This window comes from Ambystoma mexicanum, chromosome 9 (genome assembly GCF_040938575.1).
Source record: "Ambystoma mexicanum isolate Mex_15411 chromosome 9, UKY_AmexF1_1, whole genome shotgun sequence".
In the NCBI taxonomy this organism is placed as follows: Eukaryota; Metazoa; Chordata; class Amphibia; order Caudata; family Ambystomatidae; genus Ambystoma; species Ambystoma mexicanum.
In genome coordinates this window covers 1,535,922,778-1,535,937,332 of record NC_090931.1, presented here as the reverse complement: position 1 = coordinate 1,535,937,332, position 14,555 = coordinate 1,535,922,778, and positions in this window count along the sequence as shown.

Below are 14,555 nucleotides of genomic sequence, written 5' to 3'. Positions count from 1 at the left end.
ACCATAACATCAGGCACTGTCCAGGACTAGCAGCTCTAGCATATAGACACACAACATACTGAGGTGCCAGCAAGGAGACTCCCAAAAGTCATGAACGAGAAGCAAAGGACCTGAATCTACAGAACAAAAGACCAAGAAAGAACTCAGGAAACACTCAAACACCCCCAAGGCTGTGAGTGACTGTGAAGTGAGGCCATATCCCAGGAGAGGACCCCCAGTTTGAAGAGTACGAAATTCAGAGCCGTTGTTGTTGAACACCTGAGGTGAAGGTATCCTTGTTATGTTCCCTTAGTTGGTCCACTTGTGTAAACATTATAAATATGTAACTTTTAAGACCTAAACCTCCGTGCCCACCTTGTAGTGGTTGTACTCAGTGTTATGACAGGACCAGGAAGAGACTGTGTGTATGTTACTATTTACTTCAGTCCCCATACATGCAAAGTGCATACATGCGTGCACACAGGCATCGGTATCCGGAATGAAAGGACCTTGCAGCCATTGTATCGGGGCTGTGGAAAGCCATCCTTCTTTTAAGATCAAACTTGAACAGCGTGGGCTTTTAAGCTATAGCGTTACAATGACAGGAACATTGACATGAGGCATGTGAGGGAAGGTGCAAGTATGGCACCTACATGTGGGGGTCCCTGAAATGACCAGCCTCAATAAAAAGACGAGGAGCCTTTATATATGCATGTTTTAAAGGTAAGGCTCGCGGTTTTATGGTCTTTATTTTTTGGGCATTTCCATCTATTTATCCATGTTTGTTGCGTGGCACTTTTCTCTACTTTCATGGTTTTACGGAGTAAAAAAAAAAAAAAAAGAAGCAACTAATAGTTTTCCATGTCTTCCGATACAAATCATTGGTGATGGCTGGAAGTGTGGGGTCTTCAAGGAGGCCTTTGCACATCAAAGCTCAGCTTGGTTTCCACAATGGAAACACTGCTGGTTTGGGCTACAGCTGCTGCTGGAGACACATTTCTGCTGCAATGTAAACAAGTTCATAAGTATCTTCCTTCCTTTGGCTATTACCTCTAGTCTTGCAGCTAGCACTAGCCATCACTCATGCCTCTTCCAGGCATTACGGATGGCTTTAAGAGGCAAACAAAAGTCCTACATTTACGTGTTCATCCATTTTTCCCCAAATAAACTATGATAGAACACAATGGGACTTCCGTCTGTAGTTGTATATATTTTTTAAAATCAGTAACAATGTGAACTGGGAACCTTGTTTATAAGGCACCGGCTGAGAGCAAAAACACTTCGTAGCACCTCAGGGCAAAGGAGTACAGACATCTGATCTTTCACAGACCCCTTAGCTGTACAGACATCTGATCTTTCACAGACCCATTAGCTGTACAGACATCTGATCTTTCACAGACCTATCGGCTGTACAGACATCTGATCTTTCACAGACCCATTAGCTGTACAGACATCTGATCTTTCACAGACCTATCGGCTGAACAGACATCTGATCTTTCACAGACCTATTAGCTGTACAGACATCTGATCTTTCACAGCCCTATCGGCTGAACAGACATCTGATCTTTCACAGACCTATTAGCTGTAGACATCTGATCTTTCACAGACCTATCAGCTGTACAGACATCCGATCTTTCACAGACCTATCAGCTGTACAGACATCCGATCTTTCACAGACCTATCAGCTGAACAGACATCTGATCTTTCACAGACCTATTAGCTGTACAGACATCCGATCTTTCACAGACCTATCGGCTGAACAGACATCTGATCTTTCACAGACCTATTAGCTGTACAGACATCCGATCTTTCACAGCCCTATCGGCTGAACAGACATCTGATCTTTCACAGACCTATCAGCTGTACAGACATCTGATCTTTCACAGACCCATTAGCTGTACAGACATCCGATCTTTCACAGCCCTATCGGCTGAACAGACATCTGATCTTTCACAGACCTATCAGCTGTACAGACATCTGATCTTTCACAGACTCATTAGCTGTTCAGACATCTGATCTTTCACAGACCCGTTAGCTGTACAGACATCTGATCTTTCCCAGACCCTTTAGCTGTAGACATCTGATCTTTCACAGACCTATCGGCTGAACAGACATCTGATCTTTCACAGACCTATTAGCTGTACAGACATCTGATCTTTCACAGACCTATCGGCTGTACAGACATCCGATCTTTCACAGACCTATCAGCTGAACAGACATCTGATATTTCACAGACCTATTAGCTGTACAGACACCTGATCTTTCACAGACCTATTAGCTGTAGACATCTGATCTTTCACAGACCTATCAGCTGTACAGACATCCGATCTTTCACAGACCTATCAGCTGAACAGACATCTGATATTTCACAGACCTATTAGCTGTACAGACACCTGATCTTTCACAGACCTATTAGCTGTACAGATCAGTTCCTTTCAAGGGAAGAGGCCATAGGATAAGAGCAGAGAGATAGAGAGCGCATCAACACAAGGTTTCAGTAAGTGCAAAGAAACAGTCCAACATAATGCAAGGCTTCTGCGAGTGGCATTTGTGGAAGACACGGAAGACAACAGAGTTACAAGACTCTGTGGATACCTAAAGGGGGAGCCCACTTAAAAGGGAAGCTGGTGAAGTGAGTGCATGTCTGACAGAATCTCCAGGGTTATATGCGATCTTACTCACCACAATTACAGAGTGGTGCATTTCATTGTGGAATAAATACTGAAAAAAGATATTTTTATTTATTTTTTATTTGGGTGTCCTTCCCCAAGCCCCCCGTTTTTTACCCTTAACACGCCACCCCAACCCATGTTAACCCCTTTACCCCACTAGCCTGTATTTATCTAATTAATGGTTGCAGTGTTTTCTCCATTCTGAAATGTACCACTCTGTTTTGTTTGGGATATTTTGACTGGATACCAGTACTCTGTGTTCTGCCCCCAGGTTTCCTAATCCTAAAGGTCGCCACAGCAAGGGGCATGGAGCTGCTGGACCGTAGGAGTTTGGCAGGCCAGTATTTCATGATCGAGCTAAGCCGGGTCAATGCCCCGGTAATCTCTGTCTGTGCAACCGACAGAGAGAGCCTTGAAGCAGGCACAGACTGCAACAAGGAGCCAACGCAGGCAGAGCAGGACAGGAGTGACACGGCCACTTGGGTTCAGGCCAATGATCAATCCGGCGGTCTTGCTCTGGAAAGTTAGACGATTGCAGAGGTTCAGGCCGGAAATCACCATGCCTGATGTCCCTTGCACTGTTTAAGACATGCTCAAGAGATGGAGAAGGCGTAAAGAAGGCCGGCTTGCAGAGCCCCCAAAAGCATAATGCAATATGTCAACAGCATAGGTGTCGAAAGTGGCAGAGAAGGGCCTGACTAGATCAGAAAGAGGTTCTGGCCCAGGGTATAGCATGGCTAGACCCTTGCAGGACACCACAGTGCTGAATAGTGGCTTGAGAGAGGAATGCGTCTCATCCGACTTATAATTATAATTGTTACCTGTGTTGCTCTGCGTGGACTTGCTTCCACGGCGAGCGCGTTGCCACTGAGCTTTACTACCCCGGCAGCTTTCTCTCAGACAAGCAGGGTATCCAGTCTAAAGCTGTGACAGCAATGCCAGGCAAGGGTTTGGGAGGTTTTAAGTGAATGAGCGGGGTGAAGATACGGACAGGAGCAAATGCCACTATAGGCCAATCAGAATAAAGTGATCAGAGGTGTTCTTTTCTATGGACTTCGGGAATGTATCCCTTGTGTACATAAAGAGCAGATTCCGTGCCTCTGGCTGGACTGAAGCCAGCGGTCCTGAAGAAGACTTAGGACCCAAGTGCTTTCCAGAAGGTGGAGCGTTGCCATATTTCATGTGAGTGTTTGCAAAAAGATGGTAGTTTGCAAGAATTCTTCAGTCGCAGTTCAGTTTTTCCAGTAGATGGAAATGCAGGTCACTTTGAGGAGGTATGGGAACTCCCCCGATTCCTTGGGAGATTTTAACCCCTTGAAGAGTGGCAGATTTAATAACCGTTTTCACGCACTGTGGCGAGCCATGGTGGTTAAACCACCTTGATAGAGTTATCAAACGATTCATAGCAGCTAACTGGACCCATGTCACATTGAGCTCATCTTTTTTTGGAAGTAGGCTGGGAATTATAAGCCTTAGAGGTCCATTGTTGATGCAATAAGTGGAAGCACAACTCCAGGAAAGCAAAGTGCGTTTGGGTACAAATCAGGCCCGGCATTTCATCCGAAATTCTCAGCTCTGTGGTGCCGGGCAGTGAGTATGCTTGGAGCTTGATGAAGTTCAATGATACAACCAGGTTAATTACCCATCACAGTTTGCATTAGGTAACATTATCTGCTACAAACTAAGCCCAGCACAGCTGCCTCTCAGAGCGGAAGGCCTTAAGCCCTATATTGAACTGAATACATTCTTCCCATTCCTTAAAATAGATTGATCAGGCACATGCTCCAGGGATACAAAAAGCACCATTTGAAAAACAATTCCACTGACCTTTTGCATTTGAACACCGGCTACTACACCAGGTCAATGCATGTTCCTTATTGATATATGCAGGTGTGCTGACCGAGCTGCATGATTGAAGATGCCCAATAATCATTTTGAAATTAGCTCCTACACATGTTCTGCCAGCTTTGGGTCCAGGTGGCAGCAATTTCTCCGGTCCACAAAAATAAAAAAGACGCAATTCACCTCATCTGAATGTGGTCGGGTTGGTTAATTCTCCTTAGTGATGATCCTGGGCAGATTTCTTCACAGTGTTCTTGGATGGATTTCTCTCCAGTGATCCCGCGTGTCCTTCCCTCCAGTGATCATGGATGGATTCCTCTCCAGTGATCCCGCGTGTCCTTCCCTCCAGTGATCATGGATGGATTCCTCTCCAGTGATCCCGCGTGTCCTTCCCTCCAGTGATCATGGATGGATTCCTCTCCAGTGATCCCGCGTATCCTTCCCTCCAGTGATCATGGAGAGGTTTCCCGCCAGTGATGTTAGATGGATTTCTCACCTGTCATCTTGGATAGATTTCTCTCCCGTGACCGTGGATGGATTCCTTTCCAGTGATCCAAGGGGCCCTTCCCTCCAGTGATCATGGATGGATTCCTCTCCAGTGATCCCGCGTGTCCTTCCCTCCAGTGATCATGGAGAGGTTTCCCTCCAGTGGTGTTAGATGGATTTCTCACCTGTCATCTTGGATAGATTTCTCTCCCGTGACCGTGGATGGATTCCTTTCCAGTAATCCCAGGGGCCCTTCCCTCTAGTGATCATGGAGAGGTTTCCCGCCAGTGATGTTAGATGGATTTCTCACCTGTAATTCTGGATAGATCTCTCTCCAGTGACCCTGGATAGACTCCCCTCTAGTGACCCCGGGTGCCCTTCCCTCATGTCATGTTGAATGGATTTCTCACTGGTCATCTTGGATAGATTTCTCTCCCGTGACCGTGGATAGATTCCTCTCTAGTGATCCCAGGGGCCCTTCCCTCCAGTGATCATGGAGAGGTTTCCCGCCAGTGATGTTAGATGGATTCCTCCCCGTGATAGTGGATGGAGGTCTCCCCCGTTACCTTGGAGGGATTCATAGCCTGTGATCTCGCATAGATTTCTTCTCAGTGGATGTATTTGCCCCCAAAGATTCTGGATAGATCTCTCTCCTGTGAAGATGGACGGATTTCTCTCCAGTGATCCCAGGGGCCTTTCCCTCTAGTGATCATGGATGGATTTCTCACAAGTGACCCCGGGTGCCCTTCCCTTATGTGATTTTGGATGGATTTCTCACCTGTGATTCTGGATAGATCTCTCTCCCGTGAATGTCAATAGATTTCTCACAAGTGATATTTGGGAGGTAGGTATAACCGCTAGAGATGGTGTCCTCAGTATTCCAGTTTGAGGAGGATAAGCAGAGAATGTCCAAAATGCAGTAACTGTGTCCGGATGGTTGAAACTAGGTGAGAGTACGGGAAGGACAGGTAAGGATGGATCTGTAGAAAACATGAAGCAGCCAGGAACAGGCAGAGACCAAAGGGAGAGATAGCTAAACACAAAACAGAACAGTCACCAGAGCAGGGAAAACCTCAAAGTAACTACCCGGAGAAGCACGATGAACCTACAGAGGAAGGGAGGAGGTCGGAGAGACCCCTGCCCGGGAATGTCGGCTGAACCCTCAATCACAACTTCCGAGAAGAAGAAGGCGGAGTTCCTGTAAAACTGAGCAGCACTGAACAAAAGGTAGCAAAGGGCTCCGGAAAACCAAGTGTGGTAGAAATAACAGAAAAGTAAGAGTGGAGAGAGAGCGAGAGAGAGACACTGGCAGAAAGAAAAAACCGCCAGAGAAGGGGGCGGCGATAAGAAATGCTGAACTCCGCAAATGAAACACAAAGGAAGGGGCGAGCCCAGGGAGAAAGAGGGCCAAGAGGGTAGAACAGGAAAAGGTACCGGCCGAACCCGGTAGTGGCAAGGAAGGCTGGAGAAAGAGAGCTAGGTCGCGAAGCGAAGAAGCCATAGCGGGATACAACTAAAGTTGCAACGCACAGGGGGCGGGGCTAACAGTTATAAAAAGGAACAGTAACAGAAAGACTGGACTGTTCTCCTGTAAACGTAGTGGAACATCCAAGATGGCTCCTCAAACGGGACCATACCTTCCAGGAACCTCACCTGATGACAGTATTCCTCCTCTCTGGGTCCCGACCCCGGGTTTACCCGGATGGTGGGCGTGACACCGTCTGATGCACCTGAGGGTTTAAAAGTTAGTGATCGGTTCCCACAAATCTTTGGCAGGTATATAGCTCCTCCATCTGACAAGGTATTGTAACCGACCTCTATAGTGGCAGAAGTCGATGATCTTCTCGACCTCAGACTTCAGGTGAAGGATCCTTGCACTGCATCTTGAAGGTAGCTTTCCGTTGGTATTGATCTGGTATGTAGGACTTGAGCAAGGAGGTATGAAAGACAGGATGGATGCGGCATAGCTGTTGGGGTAGCATTAGCCTGAAAGCCACCAGATTAATGCAGGAAAGGATTGGAAATGGACCAAGATACCTTGGTGCCGATTTGGAAGGCCGTGTCCAGTGAGGCAGGTACTTTTGTGGAGATCAAAACCATGTCTTCCACTTTCCAGTCTGGGACCTGGCGTCGATGGACCTCCGCCTGTCGCTTGCTGCAGTCATGACTGTCCTGTAGGTTCGTAAAGGCAGTCTTCTGTGTTTTGGAGATAGTTTCCAAGAGGGTGTCGACAGTGGGGAGGTTAGAGCAGGGAAAGATCGAGGATGCTGACCATAAATACAGAAAAAGGGTGACATCTTGATTGCAGAGTGAGTGGTGTTGTTATAGGCAAACTCTGCCATAGAGAGGAGACAAACCTAGTTGTCCTGTTCTTCATTGGCGAAAAACAACAGAGGTACTGCTCCATGGTAGCATTAAGGCGCTCCGTCTGCCCATTTGACTGGTGATGGTAACCCGAAGTGAGGCCTCTCTTAATGCCCAGGAGATCACACAAGGTCTTCCAGAAGACAGACATATATTGACAATCTCTGTCTGAAAGAATCGTTTCGGGAATGCCATGGGGATGTACCACATCTCTGAGGAACACTTGTACCATCCAAGGAGCAGATGGTATGCCTTTCAACATGGAGAAATGTGCCATCTTGCAGAAGTGGTCAATGGTAACCATGATGGCTGTATACCCCAGTGATGGGGGAGGTCGACAACAAAGTCTGTAGAGATGTGTGACCATGGAGCGGCTGTTAGCTTGGGTTGCTCCAGAAACCCCACTGGTTTAGATGCAAGGTTCTTACTTCTAGCACAGATGGGGCAAGACAGTACATATTTCTTAACATCAGCCCGAATGGCATGCCACCAAAACATCTGGTTGATCAGATCAGTGGTGGCGGTTACTCCATGGCCTGCGATCCGGGTCTCATGTCCCCAATAAAGGACCAGCGACTGGAGTTTGGTATCCGGAACGAACAGCTGCCCTTGATGGAACCACAAGCCTTCCTTTGTGGACAAGCAGCTCTGGAGGAACCTAGAAGAGGTTTCAATGCTTTAGGGGTGGCTTATTTGACCTCTTGGAGAAAATGATAAACAGTGTCTATAAACCATAAATCAGGAAGTAGACTCTCTCCTTTGAACTGAGGATTGAGACACATCAATGGATTCCGGGACAAACTGTCGGCCACAATGTTCTTGCTAACGGGAAAGTATGTAATTGTAACGCTTACCTCTGGGGACCTGCAGGAGTGCCTGGCCCGGAACGCTGAATGTGCGGGTCTGGTGGAAGCTGGGCTGGCTACTTATCCCAAAACACTCCGTCCCCACTGTCAGCTGAGAGGCCAAAACAGCCCAGCACACAGTAAATTGGGAGTGAGTTGGAGGCTCCTGGTTTGATATCTTCGGTGCGACCCTCAGCGTGGACCTACAGGTGATGAAACATGCAGGGGTAAGATGCAATGCCTTGTGTCTCCTTGTAACCACACACCCAGACCCCACTAACCTAGAATAACTAGTTGGCAGGCAAGCCTGGCATAGGATCACCTCATCTTGGAGCAGGATTTCCTGGAGCGGTTTCTTCCAGTTGCTTCACTGGATTTAGTGGGTATCTGTCTTCCAGTTTCTTCACTAGAAGGACGGCGTCCAGGCCCGCTGCAGCGCACGTGCTGTATTTGGTGTGGATTCCTGCTTGGCACGCTATTGACATGTCCTTGAATGTCTTTAGAAAGCAATGTGCTCTTGAATGTCCTTTAATCCAGCAATGTGTCCTTTAAGTCCTTATAATGCAGCAAAAGGCAGCAATATGTTCCTGGATGTCCTTACAATGCAGCACTGTGCATTCAATGTCTGTTTTGCTGCTTGCTATGACACGCTGCTGAAGAACAAGATGCCTTTGTGGCAGAACTGTTTCTAGCACGTTCTGTCTTCTATTCCTTGCAGTCCCTGCCACTTTACCAGCCAGCTGATGTGGAAGCAGCCTCCCCGACATGTAGAAGCAGGAGGAAGTGGAAAAGGTAAATGCGGAAATGAGGGATGATGAGGCGCGTGCGTAGTAGCAGCCGATCGCTGCTTACGGGTACAGTTGGAGCGCACGGGCTGTTCAGGCTGCTAATGGTGAAATCTTACTTTGCAGGAACCGCAGGGATAGACGGTGAAGAGAAGCCTCCGGCGGAGATGAAAATGTCTCACAAGTATTGGAAGGTCCAGATCCGATCAGGTAAGCGGGATGGAAGGTTGCCACGGGAACTTGAGGACAAACGGTACGCTGCTGATCCTCTGCAGCCAGAGAAATCGCTAAGCGCTGGGTGTGGTGGTCCAGGGCGGGGCTTATATAGCCATGGGCTGCACCCAGCACAACTAGACCACCATGGATATCACAGATTGACTTTGTCAGTGGCCATTTTAGGTTCTACTGAGTGTCCAAGGTCAGTGGCCATTTTGGAGGTGGCCGTACATGTTTTAAGCCGCAGCCTGCACCAGCTAGCCATCCTTAGAGGCCAGATCCTACCTACAGAGGGGGTTTTGTTAAGGGTCATGACAGTAATGAAAAAATCATATTGAGCAAAGAAGTACGCCCATCTGGCTTGGCGGGTGTTTCTACACTTGGATGAACCATCTCTAATTAGAAGCCAATTATCAATCATGAGGTACTATGACTTGTTCCGATTAATAATTTATGTTTCTGACTTATTCTCTAGTCCACCAACAACAAACAGATATCTCTATTCTTTAGATTCCAAAGTCTGATGTTTTAGACTGAAAATTATGCCCTTTGTACCAGTGACAACTGGCCAAGAAAATGATCTGGATGTCATGACGCCTATCATTTAGGTAGGTCCCCCTCTCGCATGCTCTCCATGTTAAACTAACTACCTTGGATCATCATTTTAAAACACTCACCGTTTAACCTCCTCAGGTGCACGCCTTTTTACGCATCATCGTCCTTACCTGAATTAATGTCCTGATGACAGTTCGGTGCCTAGCACCGCTGCTTCATGTATGCAGCCTCTGCCCCATCTCTACTTCTCACCGAACCAGAAATGCCAAAAATCCTGTGTGTCGACAATGATTGGTATTGCTATTTATCCAGCAATACATGAAATAAGAAGTCACATTCTATTTACTATCCCACGCTTATGCATATTGTGTCATGTTATGCATACTCCACGTGCCACACAAGGCACATGTCAAAATAAATACATTTTTAAATGTGTATCTATCTATGAAAAATTAAATTTTGTTCCAAGACATTCATGTTTTTGGTGATCCTTTAATGAGCTAGTATACATAACAAAAAAAAAAAGAAAGAAAAATCTAGCCTCACTGCTAATACAGGGTGACCTCCTGCGCGTTCAATGATACGGGGCGCCATTGACTCTCATGTTTCTCTTGATACTCCTGTATAACCCTCTAGAGTCAGGCCCCCATACAAAAAAAGAGGGTCCCCTGCCCCTTTATTCTCGCATCACGGGTGTTTCTACACTCCATTTGCATTAACCCTTGCAAAAGGTGTCTCCATTCAGCACATGCCTGTTTGATGGCTAGTAACTCTTTCTCGATGACCGAGTAGTGGTTTCCACTGGAAGTTAGGGTAGGTGAGCGATATGCTACAGGATGTTCCGTGCCGTTGTGTTCTTGCCTCAAGGCTGCTCCCAGAGCTCCTGCTGATGCATTAGTCTCTACTATGAACGGTTGACGTTGGTCGGGTTGTCTGAGCAAAAGGCCTTCTTAAGCCCCTGAAATGCCCCCTCAGCCATGGAATCCCAGATGAACGGTACGTCCTTCTTTAACAGTGCTGCATGGGTAGGACTTGCTCCAAAAAAAAATGTCATTGAATTTCCTGTACAAATTTGCAAGCACCAAAAAAGCCTGAATTTCCTTACTGATGACGGAGTAGGCCACTCAACAATAGTGGTGACTTTCTTTGGGACCATCGCCACTCCTTGAACAGATAGGATGAAGCCTAGGTATGGTACAGAGGGAACCGCTATGAGGCATTTTTCAGATTTGGCGTACAGCCGATGGCGTTGTAAGCGTTCCATGACTTCAGTGAGATGGGGTCTCTATGTCGGGAGAAGACCAAGATGTAATTCAAGTAAACAATAACCGACACAAACAGCAGGTCAGCAAATAGAAGGTCCATAAACCGCTGAAATACAGCGGGGGCGTGCGCCAAGCCAAACAGCATCACACGGTACTCAAACAGTCCAAATGGTGTGCGCAAGGCCGTTTTCCACTTATCCCCCTCTTTAATTCTCAGAAGATGATACTCACCTCTCAGGTCTAGTTTGCTGAATACCTTCGCACCCTTCACTGCCTCTAGGATATCTTTAATCAATGGCATGGGATAGCGGTCCCATACCGTGACCTTGTTGAGGCCCCGATAATCAATACATGGTCTGAGTTTGCTGGGATCCTTCTTAGCTATGAAAAACAAAGAGGCCCCAGCTGGAGACTTGGAGGCGTGGTATGAGGCCATTGAAGGTTTTGCTCAAGGTATGTTCGTAATGCCTGTCTCTCAGGTATAGTCAGGGAGAACATACGCCCAAAGGGAACAGTCGAACCCAGAAGCAGTTCAATAGAGCAATCTTCTAACCGATGAGGAGGTAGATCTTTAGGTACCCGATCCTTAAACACATCGGCAAAGTCTTGGTAAACCAAATGCAAGTTATGGATCCCAGAAGAGGTGGAAGAAAAGCAGGAAATGTTGGCACACTCAGCCGCAGTGGATGGCACACATTGCTTCTTGCAATGCTCCGAGCAGAATCTCAGGGTGTTGAGGGACCAATCGATAAAGGGATTGTGCCTGCGGAGCCAAGGGATACCCAGAATGACTGGGAAGGGAATAGTTTCTTACCTGTAACTCCATTTCTCCAGCATTGGTATCTTTCATGGATTCACATGCTTTGAATATTCCCCGTCGTCAGGCTGGGAATCCCCGGTACATTATATAGACCCTTTCCCGTAGGAAAACTTTTTCGACGCTTATGCGTCCTATCCACCTCGTTTTGTATCATGCGTGCCCGTGCCGTCAGGACGTCATGATATAAATACAGGCCCCGCCCCCGCGCTCCCTCAGATTTCAACCGTCTTTCAAAGTAGTGGGATCCTCGTGTTTACTACTAGTGAAAACTAGGTTGTTTTGTCTGTTTCGCTTCGGCGAAGTTCAAATTCTGGAGAATTATGTCTGGAAAGGCGTTATTTTGCCCGTGTGCAACCTGTGGCCTCAAAAAGGTTTATGAAGGAGACGGCCACATGGACTGTATCTACTGTCTCCACCCGCACCACACGGCGGATACATGTGAGATATGCCAGGGTTTCTCCCAAAAAACCCTTAAGGACCGTAAAAGAAGGCTGGTCGACTGGCTTAATGACGGAGCGGGTGCCTACCCGGCTTCGGAAGTTGGCTCCACGGCCTCCAGGAGCAAGTCGGAGCCTCCATCGAAGAAGGTACGGCCAGCAGAAATTCACGCTGAGGACAAGCATAAGGGGAAACATGCTGGATCCTCCTCATCACATAAAAAGCCCTCCTCCTCCTCATCATCTAAGACGGAGAGGCTAGCGCTGTCAAAATCCTCCTCAGGGGACCGTCCCAGGTCTTCCATGAGTCGAGAAGCTTCAGCCTGGAAGTCGGCATCGAAATCGACGACGAAGTCTAAGGGCTCGACGACGACGACTAGCTCGTCGACCTCGGTGTCATTGACGATGCCTATTACCGTTCAAGCAGCAGCGGTTGGGATTCCTTCGTCGACGGAGACTCAGTCTATGGCTTGGCTGCCTGAGGTCTATGACCCGATCCTCCCTGAGGTCTTACTGCAGCCAGACACGGCCTGCTCGGCGGAAGGGGAAGGTGACGTGGTTCTGCAGCCATCGGATTTAGGCTTACGGCCTTCCACGTCGACGACGACGGCGACGAGTGCGAGCGGGGGTATGGTACCCATATCATCCACGTTACTGACCCCCCAGACGGTTTTGTCTCTGGATGTGCTTAATACTCTTCAGAAGCTCCTGCAGCGGCTGGATACGCAGTTTCCTCAACCTGGGACGTCATCGTCACTTTTGTCCGTACCTTCCGTCGACGAGCAAACTTGTATGGCTCGCTCGTCGACGAAACACCCATCGGCTCCCCAGGCGGTGAAAGATCGTCCTCGAGCTCAGGAGGAGGGTGAGTTGTCGGAGTCCGACTCTATACTGGATGACTCCGGGTCAGACATCTCCCTGTCACCGTCGAGGGACCCAACATGGAATTCGGATGTAGAGTTAGAGTCCACGAGGAGCCAGACACAACCATCTCCCCCTGATGATGTGGGAGCCTTCCATGCAATGATGGGGAAAGCTTGTTCCGAATTCGGCTTGATTCCTGAGGAGCAGAAGAAAGACCGTTTCCTTTTTGACCATATGGGTCAAAGGAGAAAATCGGTATTTGCCATCCCAATCCTCGACCACGTGTGGCAAGAAGGTCTCAAGACGATGCGCCATCTGTTCTCGGAGCCAGCCATAAAGGGACGGATCGAGAAAAAGTTTAAAGCTCCGGAGTCCACTCCGAAATGTCTAACATCACAGCCTCTGTCTGACTCGGTGGTGTCGGCGGCAGCGGCTAGGAAAGCCAGGGTCCAGCAAAAATGTTCAACTCCACCTGAAAGCGAGACCCATCGATCTGTGGTGATGCATTTCCATCGGTCGAAGTGATGAGAGACTCGACCCCCCAGGACGTTCCGAAGGCCGTCATTGGTTGCTGGTTTGCTTGTTCTTCGTTGACGACGGACCTGAGCCTCGCCGCCTGGAGGCTTGATAGTCCCTGCTTCTACGTGCCGACTGGGACGCTCGTCTAAACCCTTGTGAAGAGTACGAGGGCCTGTTAAATCCACGGTCCCTCGAGGCTCCAAAGCGGGAGTTTCCAGAAGCACCCCTGAAGGGGCGAAAAGAGCAAAAATTTCTACCCGTTTGAAGGGCGCCGAGGGACCTAGCAGTATCCGTGTCTTCTTTCATCCCTTTCAGCGCTTCGTCAACCTTTTCGCCAAACAGGTGTTCCCCTTCGCATGGCATGTCCAGGACTTTGTACTGTACTTCAGGACGGAAAGTAGTACATTTGAGCCACGCTTGTCGACGAAGCACTACCCCATGGTTGATTTGCTTGAAACCAGACTCTGCTAGGTCAAATGCGATATTGATAGCGTGGTTCGAGGCCTCTTCGCCATCCCTCACCAGTAACATAGCTGCTTTCCGGTGTTCGTCTGGCAGGTGTTCTAGGATAGGGGCTAGTTTGTGCCACATTTCCCTATCATATCATGACACGATCGCTAAGGAATTGGCTGCTCTTACTGTCGTCGCTCCGACCGAGAGCACCTTCTTTCCAAAGGCGTCCTGCCTCCTAGCCTCGCTTTCAGGTGGAGTTGAACATTTTTGCTGGACCCTGGCTTTCCTAGCCGCTGCCGCCGACACCACCGAGTCAGACAGAGGCTGTGATGTTAGACATTTCGGAGTGGACTCCGGAGCTTTAAACTTTTTCTCGATCCGTCCCTTTATGGCTGGCTCCGAGAACAGATGGCGCATCGTCTTGAGACCTTCTTGCCACACGTGGTCGAGGAT